At 45.9% G+C, this 19,320-nt stretch overlaps 1 pseudogene; it reads right to left on the bottom strand.

The window, feature by feature from the left end:
* Window positions 1–3,140: 3,140 nt before the first annotated feature.
* The window catches only part of LOC138259387 (nicotinamide N-methyltransferase pseudogene), a 115,246-nt pseudogene continuing 99,066 nt past the window's right edge, over window positions 3,141–19,320 (bottom strand).

Raw genomic sequence — 19,320 nt, 5'->3', positions numbered from 1 at the left:
AGCCCTCGGTCACTACGTATCTGCCATTGGGGTCCACTTGTGTGCAGTCAACCTCATAGGGTTCTCCAGGGGGCAATCCAAATTGCCACACCGCGAGCGAATGATGAGGAGGTGGTTCCAAATGTTTGGCCTTTCCAGCTAGAGCGTAGCCTCCCGAGGGTGTAATCCGACAAATGTGTTACCTGCAGCATGGCTATATGCGCTAGGTGGCGCCTCAGGTATGCGTGGATACGCTGTCTCTTACGTGGTGTGGCCATGCCCCTTACGGTCCATGTGATCACATTGTAGCGTGGTGCATGCGCTTGTGTCTGTGTAGCCATGTCTGTGTAATAGTGCGAGTCTGTGCAAGATCCCCGGAAGTCAGACCCAGACCTATCCCAGCAAGGCCTGTCTGTGTCCACTCTGAGGCTATAACACTACACTTGAGTCTGTAATCGCGCCCCCTTCCCTTCTCTCTAATAATGATTAGTGGCAATAACAAAACAGTCCAAAGATGAAGGAAAAACCTGTGCGAGTCTAACAGGAGACCAAAATTGTGTTTCACTAGCAACACACATTCAAAAACATAATATAGCCTGGGAGCAGGCATGGGGATCAACTGTTCCATATGGGATAAGGCACGGGCGGTGTAAGCCAGGCAATAGGACCTGTGCTCCCAGCCATCCGGAAAGCAACCCGGGTCCTGCTGCCCCATAGAACCGCCAAGAGGTCTGGGGACCGACACAAAGTCTTGACGTTGCTCCTCTGTGGGCCCATCTAATGCGACCCATTTCCGACCAGGAGGTTAACAAGGGGATCTGCCGGGTCATGGGTTCCTCTGATGTAAGGAGCCTATCTCAGATATCATCCGCAGACCGTGGGGTGAGCAGTGGGCCGCAAGCAGAATCCTCAGAGTCAGATCGGTCTCCCCGAGATTGGATTAGTCACAAACTGCGTGGCCTCAAGCAGTGCACAAGATCGTTCCTCAACCGCCTGGGCCGGCATGGGCTTGGCTATCATCTGTATACAACGTTTACGCTTCCCTTTCGGGGTCGACCATTGCCCCCGGGATTCTTCCGGATGCGTAGGGTGGGCAAGTCCTTTGGCATGGAGCCAGGTCCAGGCATCGTTCGAGGAGGCAAAAATGTGTATTTTGGAGCCATCCTGTACAAGTAGCTTCGCAGGATACAGGAGGGCATACTTGATGTTGTGCTCCCGAAGGCGTTGCATCACCTGATAGAAGGAGCTGCGTTTCTTTTGGACTTCAGCGGTGAAGTCTGGATAGGCAGTTATGAGTGCATTCTCAAATTTACGCGGACCGTCTTTTAAAAAAAGCTGAAGCACCAGATCCCTGTCCAGGTAATTGAGCAAGCAGGCTAATAATGGCTAGGGGGGGCGGTGGCGGCCCTGTGGCAGGGGCACTCTGTGTGCTTGTTCCACCAAGAAGAATTTCAGTATTTTGTTCTGCAGGACTGTGTCAACAAGACACTGCTCCAAGAACAGTTCAGCGTTGGAGCCCTCTGCACGCTCCGGGAATCCCACCAGGCGAATGTTGTTACGCCGCAACCTCCTCTCAGCATCCTCCGCTCTGCGCTTCAGAGTGTCAAACTCCGTAGACAAGTGGCACATCTTCTCTTGAAGCTCGTTCATGGTGGGGTGCAACTCAGCCACTTCCTTCTCTGTTTCCGTGACTCTCTCAGATAATGTGTGATGGTCTGCACGTAGTAAATTAACATCCAATGTCACTGTGTCGATCTTCGCCCCAAGGATGTTTTTGGTATCCAATATGGCCTGTAGTACCTTTTCGAATTGCGATATATGAATGTGTAGTGTGGCATCCATTTGCTGTAGGGCCTGGGAGGTGACATCCGGGCCCACAGGTGGGGCGTCTGGTGTGGCCATTGTCGCAGCTGGTGTCTAAGTAGCTTTAGGCTTGCTCATTCAGACACTAATTGTTGGGGCAGTCCCTAGCGGGTTGCCCTGGTGCGTCGGCCAGCGTGCTGCGATCGGTGCCTACTAGGTGAGTGGCGGCGATCAACCCCCAAGGAAGCCGCGGATCACAAGGAGGGCTCCTGTCCCCGTCGATGCACACTACTATATAGGGCTTACTGAAGCCCGTGCTTCCCGGCGTGGTGTTCGCCTGTGATATCTTGTGTCTCTTGAACTCTAGTACAAACAAAATGTGGCGTATCTCAAACGCGATGCAATATCTCAGTTGGGGAGGCACGGAGGTGGTGTTGCCACTCGTCGCCTCTCTGCTGTAGCCCTGTCTGGGGGTCTCACTCAGCCAGTCCCCAGGGCCCGGTCCAGTTACTGGGACCTGTGATCCAGACCCATCAGGCTCTCTCGCCTCCAACTCTCCACGATGTCAGGGCGTGTCCGTCAGCCCTCTGGCCGCAGGGTTGAAGCACTAGGTACAACAGCACGGCTGTGCCACTCAGGTCACCATCTTGGCCACGCCCTCAGCTTCAGCCCTACATATATGTCTAGCCTGTCCCAATTTTCCCATCTCAAAATCTGGTCATCCTAGGACTAGATTACATTTGGTGGGTTGAAAATTAAATGAAGAGATTGTTGCTATGTGTCCTGTAATTATACAGACCAGGCTTACTTTAGATATTGTTCATGTGAAGCTGGGGTGTGCTGTGTAATAAAAGTCCAGGAGTGTTGTACTTTGTGTCTGATAATAGCAAGGTAAATAATCACTATGTAGGAATACACTAATATTTCATTTAACGCAAAGGTTCTTGAAGAGATTGGTGTGTGGAACCATGGTGCAAGGGTGCCTGTGTTGGCGCTAGGCAGCCAAAAGTGTGTCAGCACAAGGAGAGGTATGGAATGTACCATAGCTTGAAAGATGTGGTGCATTCTTGGCCTCTCCTTTTCACGCAGGCGGAGTAGCAAGGTGTCTTGCTGAATTGCGTTGCTCTAATATCTAATATATTCAATTACTCTGAAAACCATTTTTTATTGTTGGATATCTTTGATGATCTCTTGAAATATTTATATATTTATAGAATGCTTTATCTTCCAAACTAATCTAAGGACAATTTGTTTATTTTCAGCAGTGTACTCATCACCATAACATTGCTCTTCCTCATTCCATTTTACATAGCTGGCTATTTTATTTTTTAAAGTAAGACTCTGCATTGTACAAAATGTTAAGCCATTTTTGAAATTTATTTTTATTGAGCATGCAGTTGTTATTGAGGTCAATCATCAGAGTCCTATGTACAAACACAAAAAGGTCAACAACAGAGTAACTTTAGCATAAGTTTCATGATGTTGGTTAATACACTTAGCAGTACCACGCATCCCAAAATCTCTGACCTGTATTAATAACTAGTTCAAACTTCTCTAAAAAATCAATTCCAGTGAAATTGGGCTTTTTCACTGCTGATGTAGGAGTTCACACACCACACTAGCTTTAATTTAGTCCTCTGAATATATGGTGGTGTTTTTTTTTTCTTTACATGCAGGACCAGATTCACACGGTAATAGGCCAGGCCTATTGTTTTATGTGCGGAGATACCCGCCCGACTGCTGAGTCTTTGTATTTATAAAGTTACTCATAAATCGTAGTTTGTGAATACCAAAAAAGTGTAAACATACGCAAAAGGGTAAGTTTACATTTGTGAATCAAACCCTCTATCTTCAAAGATTCTCTGCCCATTTGGTACTGAAATTAAGTGTAAACATCTAACCTTTCAATCCTTTGAGAAAGGCTGTGAATACCGTGTGGCTATACTAAAGGCTCTTTTGTGGGGACACCCACATCATCACCCCTCTCTCAAAAGTTATAACTTCAGCAAATCTGTGTTAAAGGCTAGTTCTTTGTTTTTGCCTTAAGGGATGGCCATTCATCAATCCGTGTTCAGGGATTCAGGCGTTTAATTATTTCAGATTTTTGACATTGTTTATATAATCTTTGATTATGACACATTTTGCAAATAAGGTGGTCAAACATCCTTTACTTTGTGTGCAACAACAAAGAAATATCCTTTATAATCTGAAAGTGAGTGATTTGCATTTTCAGGTCTAGGACTTGTCTGAAAATCAGTAATGGTATAACCAGCATCAATGACGGCATTTCTTACAAACTCGACATCCAGAAACAGACAAGAAAACTTGTAATGGCCAACCATGTAAAATGTTTCTTCAAGAACCCCCATCATTACCAGATGCCCTCCTATTTTTAATAGGGATGAGATATTTTTTAAAGCATCCCTGAAGGTCTCCTGGTCCTTGCAGGCACCTTCCAAACACAGTGCTGATAGCAGACAGTCAGCAGTGGGCAGTACCAAAGGCTCCAGAGGGTATCCTTTAGTGACATCACATTTCAGGACTTGCTTGACTTTTTGTCTCAGCTTCTCTTCCTTCTCAGTAGATTTGTCTCTACAAATAAACAGTAGAAAAGCAATGTTGGTTTCCAATTTTTAATAAAGCTGAAAGTAATTTAAAGAGTACATGTTTAGAGCATAAACATAATACAAAAAGGTGAACTGGTAAGCAAGGGTTTAACCATTGAAGCTCTTGTTACAAAGCTACTGTCAAAATGATGAGGTAATACCACTCCTGGTATCAACTACAGTGCGCATTTATTCTCCAAGAAATAAAAGTACGCAGCAGAATGACTTTTTCATTATAGTTTTTGTACTTGAAATGGGGAATCATCACAGAAGTAAGCGCTTGTGCAACAATTCCCACTTGTTTTCCTCACATTCTGAGTGTTTGTCCCCGTGCACACTAGACCAGGTTCTAACTGGCAAAATATGATGGATATTACTGTTGCAATGTTACCATATGAGGCAATAAAGCAACACTAATTTCCCTGATTTGGGTAGAAGCAACCCACTCCGTATTACCCAAAAATACATAGGGAGGGTCTGAGTCTGTTAAGTTATTATTATGGAATGTTTTGTACTGATCATACATCCTAATTATTAAGTTTTAGGCTCAGAAAGCAAGTTAATTGAAAATGGAGGGTACACAGACAATTATAATGGAACTTACGGACATTAAAGAACAAGTAATAATAAGCTACATAGACATAAACCATGACAAATAAATAGTAGGTTTATTAAAATAAAATTCAAAGCAAGCAACAATAATGTGCAAGAACGCTTGGTCAGTCTCCTTCAAGGATCTTGCAGTTTACTGGGAGGCAAGGGAGTTAACAACAGATCCACAATTTATAATTTCACTAAGCCCATTGGGCTAGACAAAGAAAACCAGGAATCAGTATTGAAGGTTAGTAGGGTTATTACAAATTAGTAATCAATCCAATATAGTTGCATAGAAGAATCAAATTGTAAAGGTACAAAATCGGCATAAAAGGATTGCAGTCACATCAATTCATAAACTTAGAAATAAGAATTGATATTGATCCTCCTCAACAGACACAGGATTAAGGACATCTGGCTAGGTTCTGAACTAAATGGGATAAGGTCTCATGTGTCCCAGGGACTGAGTAAGGTAGGTGTCATCATCCCAAAGACTCTAGTAGAAGTCTTCAGAAATAAAGAACACAGTATTAGCATAAAGCTATGCACTGCAAGGGCAAAGGGGTCTGGTTGGTCTGATCCTCTCCAAGTGTAAAGGAATCTGCTGTAACTCTAACAGTGTGAACACTAACTTAAGATGGAAAGTTCAGTGCACATCCATATCTCTAGTCACGTCATCCAGAGACACTAATTATTTCTCTTTCTCATCGAGTGCACTTTCACATAAGGTGTTGGAGTTTGGTGTAAAAGTAGTGACACATGTATGTGCATCAGCATTTGATCTAATGAGTGGTTCTAGTTTGGCTGCCGTTTTGTTATTCCTGGCATGTTTATGTGCTGTTCTCACACAGTGTGGTGGATATTATTGTGCCTCTAAATTCTCAGCCAGGTGCTGTGCATGTATCTCAAAGTCTTGTGTTGTACTACAGGTTGGACGCAGTTGCAACAACTGCCCATAGGGGAGATTATCCCTGAGTGATTTAGGATGGTGACTACCATACAGTAAGACTATTGCTGTTTGTAGGTTTCTTGTATGTGGTTGTGTGTAGTTTGTCATCAGTATAGTAGATCATCCGATCCAGGAAAGGAAGGCTCTTGTCTGGAATGTTTTTGGTGGGTCACAGGAAAGGATTCAGAGTATTCACCAAATCACAGAAATCATCACAGGTCCCCCTCTCCCCTTTCCAGAAGAGCAGAATATCATCTATATATTGGCACCACAGCAGGATGTTGGCATGATACAGGTTGGGGGAACAGAAGATCTCTTACCTCTCAAAATTTGTCATATAAAGACATGCCAAGCATGGGGCGAAGGTACTCTCCATTGAATTCCCTTGGGTTTAATGGCACAATTGATTGCCATATTGGAAAAAAAATCTCTGTCAAGGCTAAGGATGTGCATTCCATGATGAAACTAACTGGAGTAGGAGATGTCCATTCCTCCGACAGTAGGATCCTCTCAATCACCTTCAAGGTAGCATCCTGAAGGATATTAGTGTAGAAGGCTTCTACGTTGAGGGTAACCAATAAGTATATATGTTGTGTATCATTAATTTCCTCAATCAGATTAAAAACATCCCTAGTGTCATGTACAAATAAATGTGTTTTCTTAACCAAAGGTTGTGAGAAATGGTCACAGAATTTAGATAATGGTTCCAAGAGTGAACCAATACCTGACTATTGGCCTTCCAGGTGGGGGTTACACCTCTTTGTGAATTTTAGTGAGTGTGTAAAAGTAGAGAATTTTGGGCTGTGTGTTCACTAAGAAATATGCTTTGTTCTTACTGACCCACCCATGTGTTTCCACAGTGGATATGATGGACATGATCTGTGTATTATGGAGACCAGTAGGGTTCTGGCTGATGGGAGTATAGTATTAATGGTCCGCAGAGACATTCTACATCATAGTCTGAAGTTGACATAATCACTATCGCCCTTCCTTTGTCTGCCTGTTTGATTGTGATTTGGGTGTCGTTAGCCAGGGATCTCACAGCTTCCAGTTCAATTTTGGACGTTATGGAAACTAGCTCCGTTGGAGACCCTTTCCACATTCTTGAGAACCGCCTTGTCAAAGGTCAGCAGTTCATTTGGTACCAAACTAGACGGTGGTGTACATTTTGGATGGGTTACGTAAGCTGGAGTCATTTTGTTGCCGGATAGGTTTGTCATGGAAAAAAGCCTTTGGGCATATTATCTGGAAAAAATTGTGTAACTCACAATTCGTTTAAAACTGCCTGTCTTGGGAGTCAGTACAAAACCAAAACTCTTTTGTAAAACCCTGGTCTTTGTCTCAGTCAGTTCTCTTGCTGATAGATTTGTAAACAGTTTTCTCCCTGAATTGCTCCTGAGTTGCATCTGTGACAGTGGCGGAAGTGGTTCCTGCCATTGCACTCTTTTATAATGACCTCTTCTTCTTTTTCCTCACCTCGGCCCCAACCTCTGTCCTAAAAAAGTGGGGTTGAAAGGTTATGGAAAGGCTTGTAGGGGGTCTTGAGTAAACATCGGGTACTGCCATATTGGTGGGCCCTCAAAGGGGGCAGTATTGTAGCCAAACACTTGGGGAGGAAAGCTCCCTCTACTATCTTTACTGCCCCATCTGTCAGAACTGGAGTTACTATTAGAGGAAGTATTCCTTTTGCATGAAGTCTGGCTCTCATCTGATGATGTGTCAGCTGCTGTAGTTGGGTAGTCCTCCTTCATATAAGGATAGATCTTTTTCTTCATGAAGTATGGCTCTCATCTGATGATGTGTCAGCTGCTGTAGTTGGGTCGTCTTCCTTCATATAAGGATAGATCTTTCCTTGTCAAATTTGTTTATATCCTTCTGGAGTTTGGCTATCTTGTGTTTCATCAGGTGGTTTTTGTTTTGACTGATTTCATTAATTTTCAGCCAATCTGGTGTTATAAGGCATGATCAAGATACCTGTTTTTAAGGCCCCCTCCGCTATGCTGATCCTGATTATCAAGGCGTCTGCTAGATGCTTAGCCACGTTGATAATCAAAATCCCCCAGTCTCTGGTGCACTTCCATGCCACACATTAGACACTACTAGCCTATTGAGACAGATGTTTGCCCCCTAGGTATTCTGTCATAATTGCCCCATGGAGAGTGATTATAACATATTATCTTTTCATGGCTTTTGGTGAGTTCCAGTCCTTCTGACTAGTTTTTCTTTTTTTTTTAAACATCTATTTTATTGTTTTCAGCACAAGCATTTAGCAATGAACACAATTAATAGAACATCAGGATGACAGCCGTTATATGATAACATAATAGGAAAATAAAAAACTAGGGGGGTCATTCCGACCCTGGCGGTAAATACCGCCAGGGCCGGGGAACGCGGGAGCACCGCCAACAGGCTGGCGGTGCTCCCTTGGGCATTCTGACCGCGGCGGTTCGGCCGCGGTCAGAAGAGGAAAACCGGCGGTCTCCCGCCGGTTTTCCGCTGCCCTGGGAATCCCCCATGGCGGCGCAGCTTGCTGCGCTGCCATGCGGGATTCCGACTCCCTCACCGCCATCCTGTTCCTGGCGGTTCCGCCCGCCAGGAACAGGATGGCGGTGAGGGGTGTCCTGGGGCACCTGGGGGCCCCTGCAGTGCCCATGCCAATGGCATGGGCACTGCAGGGGCCCCCGTAAGAGGGCCCCACTTTGTATTTCAGTGTCTGCATTGCAGACACTGAAATACGCGACAGGTGCCACTGCACCCGTCGCACATCCTCCACTCCGCCGGCTCCATTCGGAGCCGGCATCCTCATGGAGGGCTGTTTCCCGCTGGGCTGGCGGGCGGCCTTTTGGCGGTCGCCCGCCAGCCCAGTGGGAACCCCAGAATGACCGCCGCGGTCTTTTGACCGCGGTACGGTCTTCTGGCGGTTCCCTCCAGGCGGGCGGCTCCCGCCGCCCGCCGGGGTCAGAATGACCCCCTAGGTCTAGATCCGAATAGTAGGATTTACATTCATCAATAAACAACTGCACCAAAAATTGCTGGTGTTTCTGCAGTCTTATCTTTTAGGTGGAGCCAACTACCCCACTTTCCAACAACAGTGTACTGGTGGATTGTAGTGCAGTAACATGTGATGTAGTATGCATCCCGGATGTTTGTTTTCGTGGAATGTGCGAGTTTTTGACTTGTCGCCTATCATATCTGTTATTATGATTACATAACCCTGTGTTATTTTCTGGTGACCGACATCTCTATCGCGACTTTGTCATTCAGCCCATGATTTGATCTGATTGAGCAACGGTCTCCCTATGTGCTCTTTCTGGGTGTATTATGTGTGGTTATCTCAGTGTATTCATGCAGCGGTGATCGGGCCCCCCTTCTCCTGGCCCCCTATGCAGTGTGTCGTACTATGGAGGAAGAGAGAAAATGGTGCAGGTGGTGGGGGCAGGCAACGCAGCCGAGATACCCCCTCCACAACATGTGTGCTCCGTACTATCAGATTCACGGAGGGCGCTCGTCATTCTTAACCTCTAGTCTAGTAACAAATGCTTCCCAGGCGTCATATCCTGTGCGGGCCTGGCCCCTGTCTCGCAACCTGCGTAATACTCGATTCTCCGTCCGCGCCCAGCGTAGTGTCATGGCACGCCACGACTTAAGCTCTGGCGCCCTGGGGGCCTTCCAGTTCATTGCAATCAGTCTTTTGTACATTATGAGTGCTAGATCTGCAAATCTGTGAATGTATATGTGTTGTTTGTTTCTAGTTCTAATACCCAGTAAACAAGATCTAGGTTCTGGCAAGAACAAATGGTCCGTTATATCAGATATATCAGCTACCACTTCCCACCAAGACTCTTCCAGGGGACCGCACTCCCATACCATATGATAGAAATGATTAAAAAAATAATATGATTGTATCCAAAATAATGTCCTTTCTTGAATTCAGAAACACAATTTATTCCAAATGAAATTTAACAGTCCAAAGATCCATACGTGTATCCTCGTGAAAGTAAAGTCCCAATTCAAACAATGTCTAATCCAAAAATTTCAAATCATATCAAGTTCCACTTGGTGATCCGAACATGTTCTCTTTGGCTGAGCATGCTTGACACACAGCATACATTTTTATATAAATTTTTATTTCAATTACTAGTAAAATGATTTTCACATGTTACGACATCACTGAGTGCTATGGAAAAATATTTGGCACGGTTCCCATTGTCTGTCACGGAGATGTATGTATATCAATAATAATGAGATCAGGAATGTAATTAATAAGCTGTATATTGACATATTATTCATGGGAATATTGTTTTAGGAGGTCCTGAAGAAATCCAGGGGCACTCCCCGGATGAAACACGTGTTGACGGACAAGCAAGTGGACAAAAACTTTTGAATGGAATAATTTTGGATAATTGGGAATATGTTCGGATCACCAAGTGGAACTTGATATGATTTGAAATTTTGGGATTAGAGATTGTTTGAATTGGGACTTTACTTTCACGAGGATACACGTATGGATCTTTGGACTGTTAAATTTCTTTTGGAATAAATTGTGTTTCTGAATTCAAGAAAGGACATTATTTTGGATACAATCATATTATTTTTTGAATCAATATTTGGTGTTTGATGTACTGTTTTATTGCAATTTGTACACGTGTGAAATTACTCATTGTCAATTTTTGGATAACCATCTGTGTTATCGTGTGGGGTGTTTGGAGGGTGAAACCCTAGTGTTTTGCACTGTGTAGTGTATTATAATATGGGTCATTTGATTTGAGGGCAGGAGCGCTTATTACTCTTCATTCACCCTCTTTTATATGTAGTCATATGATATAAGTGGGCCGACTGGGAGCCACAACGGGGGCATAGAGGATCGGACGCAGGAAACATGCGCCTCAAACGGGATGGCGAGAGGTACGTCTGATGTATGAAATTAAATTGGGTGTAAAGAAACCTAGGATTCCGTGACACCTGCCGGGTGTGACCAAGAGCATGAGACCATTCCTCCGGAGATAACGGGTTCGGGAGAACAGCGTTCCACCGCCCCCTAGCATTTTCCAATCCATTTTCGGGAGATCTGTTCAAGACTTTGTAAAGATTTGTTATGACTTTAGTTTGACCGTAGTACGATAACATATGGTGTAGTGCGGGGGAGATGGCCGGCTCCTGGTCACCTGACGTCCATGCCCTCTTTATTAAGTGGCATATAGAGTAGTAAGCTATAAATTGACCTGACCCCACCGACGTGAGATCTTTTACAGCCTCAAATGTCATCAAAGCGCCATCCTCAAAACAATCCCCTGCAGTTAATACTCCTACCTCTGCCCAAGCGGCCACGGAGTACGCTCTATTCGAATTGACACTTCCCGGTAACTGCCCCAAGGGGATGAGAGGAGAGAATGGGGACCTCGTGCGGCCTTTTTGTATATACTGTTTCCAACAGTCATGTGCAGCTGTCATTAAGGGATTACCAATGACACCTTTCACCATGCTATTCGACAGCCATGTGACCAACGGTACTCCATGTCACTGCGTATTGACCCATGCAGCCTCCGCCGATTCAGGTCTGTGTATCCAGTTCAGTACCCATTGCAGTTGCGCAGCAGCAAAATAAAGTTCAAAATTGGGGGCGCCTAACCTGCCCTCACTTAATGGACGGTGTAGGGTGGCAAGTGCAACTCGTGTCCTGCCCTTTCCCCATATGAGTCCCAGTAATAGTTTATTTAATTCGGGAAAAAAGCTCTTGGGTACCGCGACCGGCAGTGCCGCTAAGTAGTCGGGGAAGTAGTAGCATATTCGCAACCGCTACCCTGCCCAGCGGCGACAAGGGGAGCGAGCTCCAAAAACACAAAAACCCTTCATGGAGTTCAGCGTTCGACCCAAATTGCCATCCCTCAGGTCCTCCGATTTATGATAGATATGGACTCCCAGGTATTTAAATGTATCAAAGCACCATTTCAGACGTCCCGCAGGAGCATCCTCCCTCGCGCTCAGAGGCAAAATTGTCAAGGGGAACAAGCAAGACTTATCCCAGTTGACCACCAACCCCGACATACCCCCATATTCGTCTAACAGGGATATCACCGAAGGCATCACCTCGCTCCCCCTTTCCAAATATATCAATGCGTCATCTGCAACAAGGGAGACAGTGGGCAGCCCTGCCTGGTTCCTCTGCTGATGGGGAAGCTATCCGATATGATGCCTCCCGTTTTCACCTTAGCCCTGGGTTCGGCGTATAGGGGCTGTACCCAGCGTACAAAGCTGGGGCCAAACCCCATATCATGCATGGTGGGAAACAGGAAGTCCCAGCCCAGTGTGTTGAACGCCTTCTCGATGTCTAATGACATCGCCACATTGTCATACGCCTCAGGTGGAGTATCCCCAATAACACTAAGCAATCTACGAATATTTAGGAACGTATTGCGTTTTGGAATAAAGCTGTTCCGGTCTTCATGGATTACAGTGTGTATCATGGGGGCAAGTCTATTTGCCAGTACTTTACCCAAGATTTTGCAGTCTAGGTTGAGTAGAGAGAGCGGTCTATACGACCTTACGTCTGTAACACCCCGGCCCTGTTTAGGAAGGACCACTATCAGCGCCTCTCTTTGCGATGGTGGAAGCAGACTGCGGGCCCACGCCTCCTCGAACACCGCCAACAAGTGGCTTTTCAAGTGTTGTGAGTAAGTGATGTAGTACTCTATTGGCAAGCCATCCACACCTGGTGCTTTATTACGGGACATCTGTGCCATGGTCACCTCCAGTTCCTTTACTGTAAGGGGAGCCTCCAAGGTTGCCCTGTCTAACGGTGACAGCCGTGACAGAGACGTCCCCTCAAGGAAGGTCCTAAGTTGCTGAGTATTACATGTCGGTTTCCCCTTGTACAAACCCGTATAATATTCTTTAAACGCTTTATTAATCGCTTCCTGTGTGGTGGCAACAGTTCCATCATCCGAGCGTATAGCTCCTATAGGAGTCTGCTGGCGGTCCTCTCGAAGCCATGCAAGCAGTCTCCCCGATCTATCACCTTCCGTTTGTAAGCACACAAGGTGGTAGTTATAGTCATGCCGGCGGAGCCGTAGATCCGCCTCCTCATACTTCATCCGCTGAGCCCGAAGCGCCGTAAATGGTGCCTCGTTTTAAGCTACCGCTACCTCCAAGACTCTCATTTCTTTTTCCAGCGTAACGACTTCCGCGTGGAGTGTGCGACGCACTCCCCAAGAAGCTGAGAGGCAGTGACCCCGTACGACAACCTTATGTGCATCCCACTCCATCGCTCTCGTTGCTGTAGAACCACTGTTTAGTTCCCAGTTTTGCTTTATTGTTGTATTCAATTCTTCCTTGAATAACTGATCCAGGAGGGCCTCCCCCTGTAATCGCCAAGCAGGGACTGCGGGCGTCTCCTGCCCTACCGCATTGTCATCATCAGCGGGGAGTGATCAGAGAGTGTCCTGGCCATGTAGCTAGAATCTATGACTAAAGAGCATATATCTGGGGTCCCCCACAGAATATCTATCCTAGTGTGTACCTTGTGGGGCGCGGAGTAGAATAAGTATTCCCTGTGTGCCGGGTGGCCAATGTGCTAAATGTCGTGCAATCCCATATCCCCTGCCCAGGCCACCAGTGGACTAGCGCTGCGTCTACATGTCATCCCCGATGGAGGCGGTGTCGAACGTTCCAGCAATGCATCTGGAGTGCTATTAAAATCGCCACCCCAGATGGCAGGCGCTGCAGGGTTCATCAGCAGCGCTGGGGACATTATACAGAGGAATTCGGTCAACGCGCTGTTAGGGGCGTAGATCCCTAATATTGTGAGTTGTTTGCCATCAAGCTGTCCCTCTGTCACCACATATCTGCCCCCTTGATCTATCTTATGTGTGTGTTGGAGATATGGCACCCCTTGTGCTATCCACACTAGTACCCCCCGCGTAGGCCGAAAATGATGTGCCTAAGATCTGGCCCCCCAGCACCCCATTAGTGCCTGCAAATCAGCTTCCAATAGATGTGTTTCCTGCAGGATAGCAATGTGTATTCTCTGACATTTGAGGTAGGTATAAATTTGATGCCTCATGCCCTGTGCGGCCATGCCTCGCACATTCCACGTAATTATGTTATACTCGTACATAATGCGGAATGCACGGTGAACCATGTCGTAGTATACAATGTTTGTCTGTGTGTGTTGTGCTTCGGTTCTCAACTCCATTGAAAGTTGCACTACTACATTTTTGAAAATTACTGTGAACTAACAGCTGTGAGAATATACTTTGCAATCCAGATAGACCTGATAAACATAAACAAAATCCCTCCCACCCCCCAACACCCCTTTAAACCCCCAAAAACAGTGGCTTATTTGCATTTTTCTAACTGCCATCCATATTAGCAAAAAACACAGCACACTCCTTACATCAAAGAACTGTATCCATGTGGATACCATCTGGGGAGCCATGGTAGCAATAGGAGGTGGCCCTTATAAAGGGCCCCCAACATTTAAGCAAAGAGTAAACGTATTGGCGCTCCCAAGGTTCATAACCACATTATCCCCCAGTTCCCGAGTCAATATGCTGCAAATGGAAAGGAAAAGGATATCAGGCTGGTGCATGTATGTAAAGGCAATGCCATTCCAAAATTACTCAACCCTGTGTCCTCGAGTTTCCAATGCAGGGCCATGAAAAACAACCCCCCACTCCCCTGCGGTAATCACAGCACATCTGCAGATCGGGGTGTGAACGCCGGGCCCTTTAGCGCCTCCATATTAGTTGAGTCGGAGCTACCGGAGTCCGAATCCGTACGTTCACTCAGAGTGGTCTGTAGCACTCCGAAAGAGTTTTGTGTATGCAGAGTTGTTTCTTTCAGCACTCTTGCTCTCTCGGCCGCAGCTTGTGTTTCCGTGGGTTGCGCCTTTGACCGCTTCCTGAGTCTCCTCCGTGCCGGCGATGTGAGCCATGCATCACCGTCTCCTGCCTCTTCTTGGGTCTGTGCTAAGCCCTTGGCGGGCATCCATGTCCAGGCATCCGCCGGGGTGGTGAAAATGTGAGTTTGATCATCCGAAACCACCCTCAGTTTAGCAGGAAACATCAGGGCATACTTGATGTTATGTTCACGGAGACGTTGTTTAATTTTCATGTAACAGTGACGTTGCCGCTGTACTTCTTGGGTGAAGTCCGGGTAGGCAGTGATAGAAGTTCCCTCATAGTGGATTGGGCCTTTACTGCGAAAGTATTGAAGTATCACATCTCGATCTCTATTGTTAAGGAATCGGGCAATCATCGGTCAAGGCGGCAGTCCCGAGCCGGTGGTCTCCCCGGAACTCTATGTGCCCTTTCCACTGAGAAGAACTTTGATGGGACACACCTCCTTGATCAGCCACTGCTCCAGGAACAACTCAGAGTTTTGCCCTTCCGATCATTCGGGAAATCCCAGAAAGCGGACATTGTTGCGGCGCGACCTGCCCTCTGCTTCCTCAGCACGTCTCCAAAGGGCTTTCACCTCAGAGTCCAAGCGTTGAATTTGTTTCTGGTTCTCTGAGACCAGTGGGTCCATGGCGCCCAGCGTGGACTCTACTGTCCCGACTCTCTGCCAGATTACGATGGTCCACCCTAAGCAAATTGAGGTCCTGAGATACTGTGTCAATTCTGTTTTCAAGTGATGATTTAGTGTCCATGATCACCTGTAGGATTTTTTCAAATTGGGCCGAGTGGGATTGTAATGTAGTTTCCAGGGACCTCAGACTAGGCACCGCCTGGGGCCCACTCGAGATAACCGCGGGGACAGGATGCTCTTGGGCTTTGGACGCCTTAGATTTCCCCGCCATGTCAGCAGGGCAGGTTCGCACCTCTATGTCGTAAATTGTTCATCCAGTGCGTGTACCACGCTCCAAACTGCGACCGGGGATCGGCACGTACGATCTGCTCAGAATCCATACAGCACGAGACCAATTACTTTGGAGTGGCCACAGTCACCGTAGGCAGGGCAGCGTGGATACCAGGAGTCGCCGCCGGGTAGGGTGATGGCGACCAGTCGTGGAGCCGGAGAGACTGACGGATCGGCCAGGTCCTCCGTGGTGTTATTACGCCACCTGGGGCATCCTAGTGCCTGATACAGGTAGCCATTTTCGCCCCACTGCTATTTCCATGGCCTATTGTTTTGCCGCTATTTGACTATATATAATGGTGCTGCTGCCTCCAACAGGCTGATTGTCCAGCAAATTTACTCCTTTCAGCAGCGGGGCATTTGCGCCGACTAGAGAGGAGGGGGGAGGGGATCTTCTATGGTTAGTTTTTGTTTGTGCCTATTTATGCCAGTGGCACCTCACTCCGAAGTGCTGTGCCTCCGGGTCATGGAGCAGCACGGGGCGCAGGGGGGTGAAGAGCCTCCTGGCAGACAACGACCCCTCCTATAAACAAACCATTGGGGAGGACGGGGATACTATATCCAGGGAATATGGAAACGTATACATATAAAAATATAAAAAGAGACATGCTGGGAGATAGGACACACAAAGATCTGCGATAGGGATTTGAGTGAGATAAGATCCGTCAAACGATTTGGGGAATTTAGTATTATTATCATTTTACCATTACAATTAAAATATAATGTAGACCCCAACCGTACCCATTATGGAAAACTGTTGGAATCTGGTTGGAAGGCACCAGATACCCACATGAAAACAGAACAGTGGGTAAAGATAGAATAGAGTCTTGAAACAAGGGTATAACATCATGGTTGAACGTCAGGGAGTTCGCAACATGAGCTACAATCATATGGAGAGATGGCACTTAGACCCAGAGAAATGCAGAATATAGCTTTGCACATATGAATCTCTAATAATTTGGAGATGCAAGAAATGTCTTTTAGAATGCATTAGGCTCTATAGTGGTGATTTTTACATGCTTGCGGTTGCACGAGGCATGATTTGCACTACATCTCCCAGAATGCTGCTTAACTGCATAATCTGGGAGCATGTATATGGAGGCAACATAAAGGATGCACTCACTTACCGTGATCAAGACTGTGATAATCGAAATGCGTTGGTGATGCTGGTAGTTTGTTCTAAGGATTAATAAATATGGATATGGAGTCTTTTGGAGTGCTGCGAATTTACTTTGGTAACTCTATATAAATGTGTATATATATATATATATATATATATATATATATATATATATATATATATATATATATATATATATATATAATAATAATATAGCTCAGACACTTCTCGAATGTACACACCACTGTTTATTTGCTGCTTTTTCTGATGCGTTTCAGACTGACAGGAACTTTCTCATGGGTAACTGGAGTTCAGCTCCTCACAGTGAAATAAGTTAACAAACAACATAGTGAAAGGAGTAGCCCAGTACGGATGCATTTATAAGGCAAGCATGAGTGCCATATTGGTCGGCCACCTAATCTTAGCCCCAATGTGGCCTATATATATCAGTTGCAAGAATGTATTACAATAGAACAGCATCAGTGTGCAAAAACCTTAATAGATCACAAAATTCAACTTGTTCCATATGTAAATATAACAGTAAGGTGCTGAATTGCCGTTACTCGTGAGAAAGGCCCCGTCGGGCCGAAACACGTTGGGAGAAGCTATGAATAAACAGTGGTGTGCACATTTGAGGACTGTCTGAGCTGTTTTCTTTGGCATGGAGAGACAAGTTGTTGGGATTTATAGGGCTGCTGGAGCTCTGCTCTGGCTGCTGCGCTCAGCCTTGGATGAAACTGACAACATGTGTGCAGTAAGATATGTATACATTGAAAAAAACAAATATTACAGGGACGTTATAGATAGGAAATGGAATTTTTTTTAAACATAGAAATTCACTTAAAAAGCCAAAGGTTACAGGGGCGTTATAGCTAGGCTCTCATTTTAAACGCAAAAAACCATAGAAATTCACCTGTTACAGTTAAAGTTATCTCAAGTACCTATAACTGGTGCCCTAAGGTAACTATATCTCGCTCCCGCACCATGCACAGTTTTTTCATCAAATTTTACTGCAAATATTACATTGATATTTTCAATGATGTTATCAAAGGTGTCATGAGTGCCGTAATTTGTGGGGTAATTAGCAGTGCAATGTGAGGGCTATGTTTTTTTAATGTATAGTAATTTTCAGTACTATACTTTAATCTAGCCACCTCCATGAACAGCCTTTGGCGGTACGCAGTGGCAGTTGGCCACAGGGCCTAGCCTTTGACCAGGCCCTAAAGGCCAACTCCCTGTAAGCACCCAGCCTTTGCCCGTGCATGGTAGGGGTTGACTGCAAGGCCAGGGCTGCGGCCAGACCCTGCGGCCAGCCCGCCCAACCACCCACTCCCTTACTGCACACGATGGGAGTTAGCCACGGCCTGTCTCTCTGGGTGTGAGAATAGGTGTGAGAGGGTGTATGTGGGGGTGAGAGACTGTGAGAGTATCTGGGTGTGAGGGTGGGTGAATCAGTGTCTGAATGGGTGAGTGAGGGTTTCAGTGGGTTTGTGAGTGGGTGCATGAGTGTCTGAGTGGATGTGTGAGTGTCTGAGTGGGTCTGTGAGTGGGTGCACGAGGGTCTGAGGTGGTCTGAGTGAGTACGTTAGTGTCTGAGTGGATGCATAAGGGTCTGAGGGGGTGTGTGAGTGGGAGAAAGAGATTTAAGAGAAAGAGAGGTTGAGGGTGAGAAATGTAGAGTTTTTTAGGCTTTGTTGAATGATATACTTAGAAGGAGATATTGCTGGACAAATTGAAAAGAAAAATATATTTGTCAATTAAAAGAGTGAGATCATTATTCAGAAAAAACCTTAAACTTTTGAAGTTTAAAGTAAATTAAAGAAGGAAAACAACCACAGGCACACCTGGAGTAGAATCCTCAACTTTCACTGTGAGCGTCAGTGACCTTAACCTTTAGGCCATTGGTAGCTCCTTACTGTGATGCTTCCAGACATACCTACGACAGTCAACCCACGCATATGATTGGAAAGAAACATGAATGTTCTATCACCAGGAAGGTTTAACAGTCAAACCAGCAGTAACTAATCAAACACACTCCCAAGGGATACTAGGATTTGCGCCTTCAGCTCCTGAGTGACAACACAAGACTTTGACCATTAGGCTCAAAGTGTCTCTGTTCCGCTCTGCATCCAAACGTAACTATAACATTCGTCCCAAACATTTTGCTACTTTAACTCTTTGAAGTCATTGCATGGAGATACCATTACAATGACAATCTCTCTCTCTCTCGCTTGCTCTGTCTTCCATCCCACTGTGGGATGAAAAAGAGAGAGAGAGAAAGAAAGTGGCAGGACCACCGGGGGAGCCTGAAAGCCCTGCGGTCCTACCTGGCTCCCCACGTCCTGTGGGAGCCAGAATTACTGCCCCAAGCAGGGAGCTGCTTTTAATAGCGAGAGCAATGTTTTTATCTG

The sequence above is a fragment of the Pleurodeles waltl genome, chromosome 2_1 (assembly GCF_031143425.1).
Source record: "Pleurodeles waltl isolate 20211129_DDA chromosome 2_1, aPleWal1.hap1.20221129, whole genome shotgun sequence".
Classification (NCBI taxonomy): domain Eukaryota; kingdom Metazoa; phylum Chordata; class Amphibia; order Caudata; family Salamandridae; genus Pleurodeles; species Pleurodeles waltl.
This window is presented reverse-complemented; position numbering and strand designations above follow the sequence as displayed.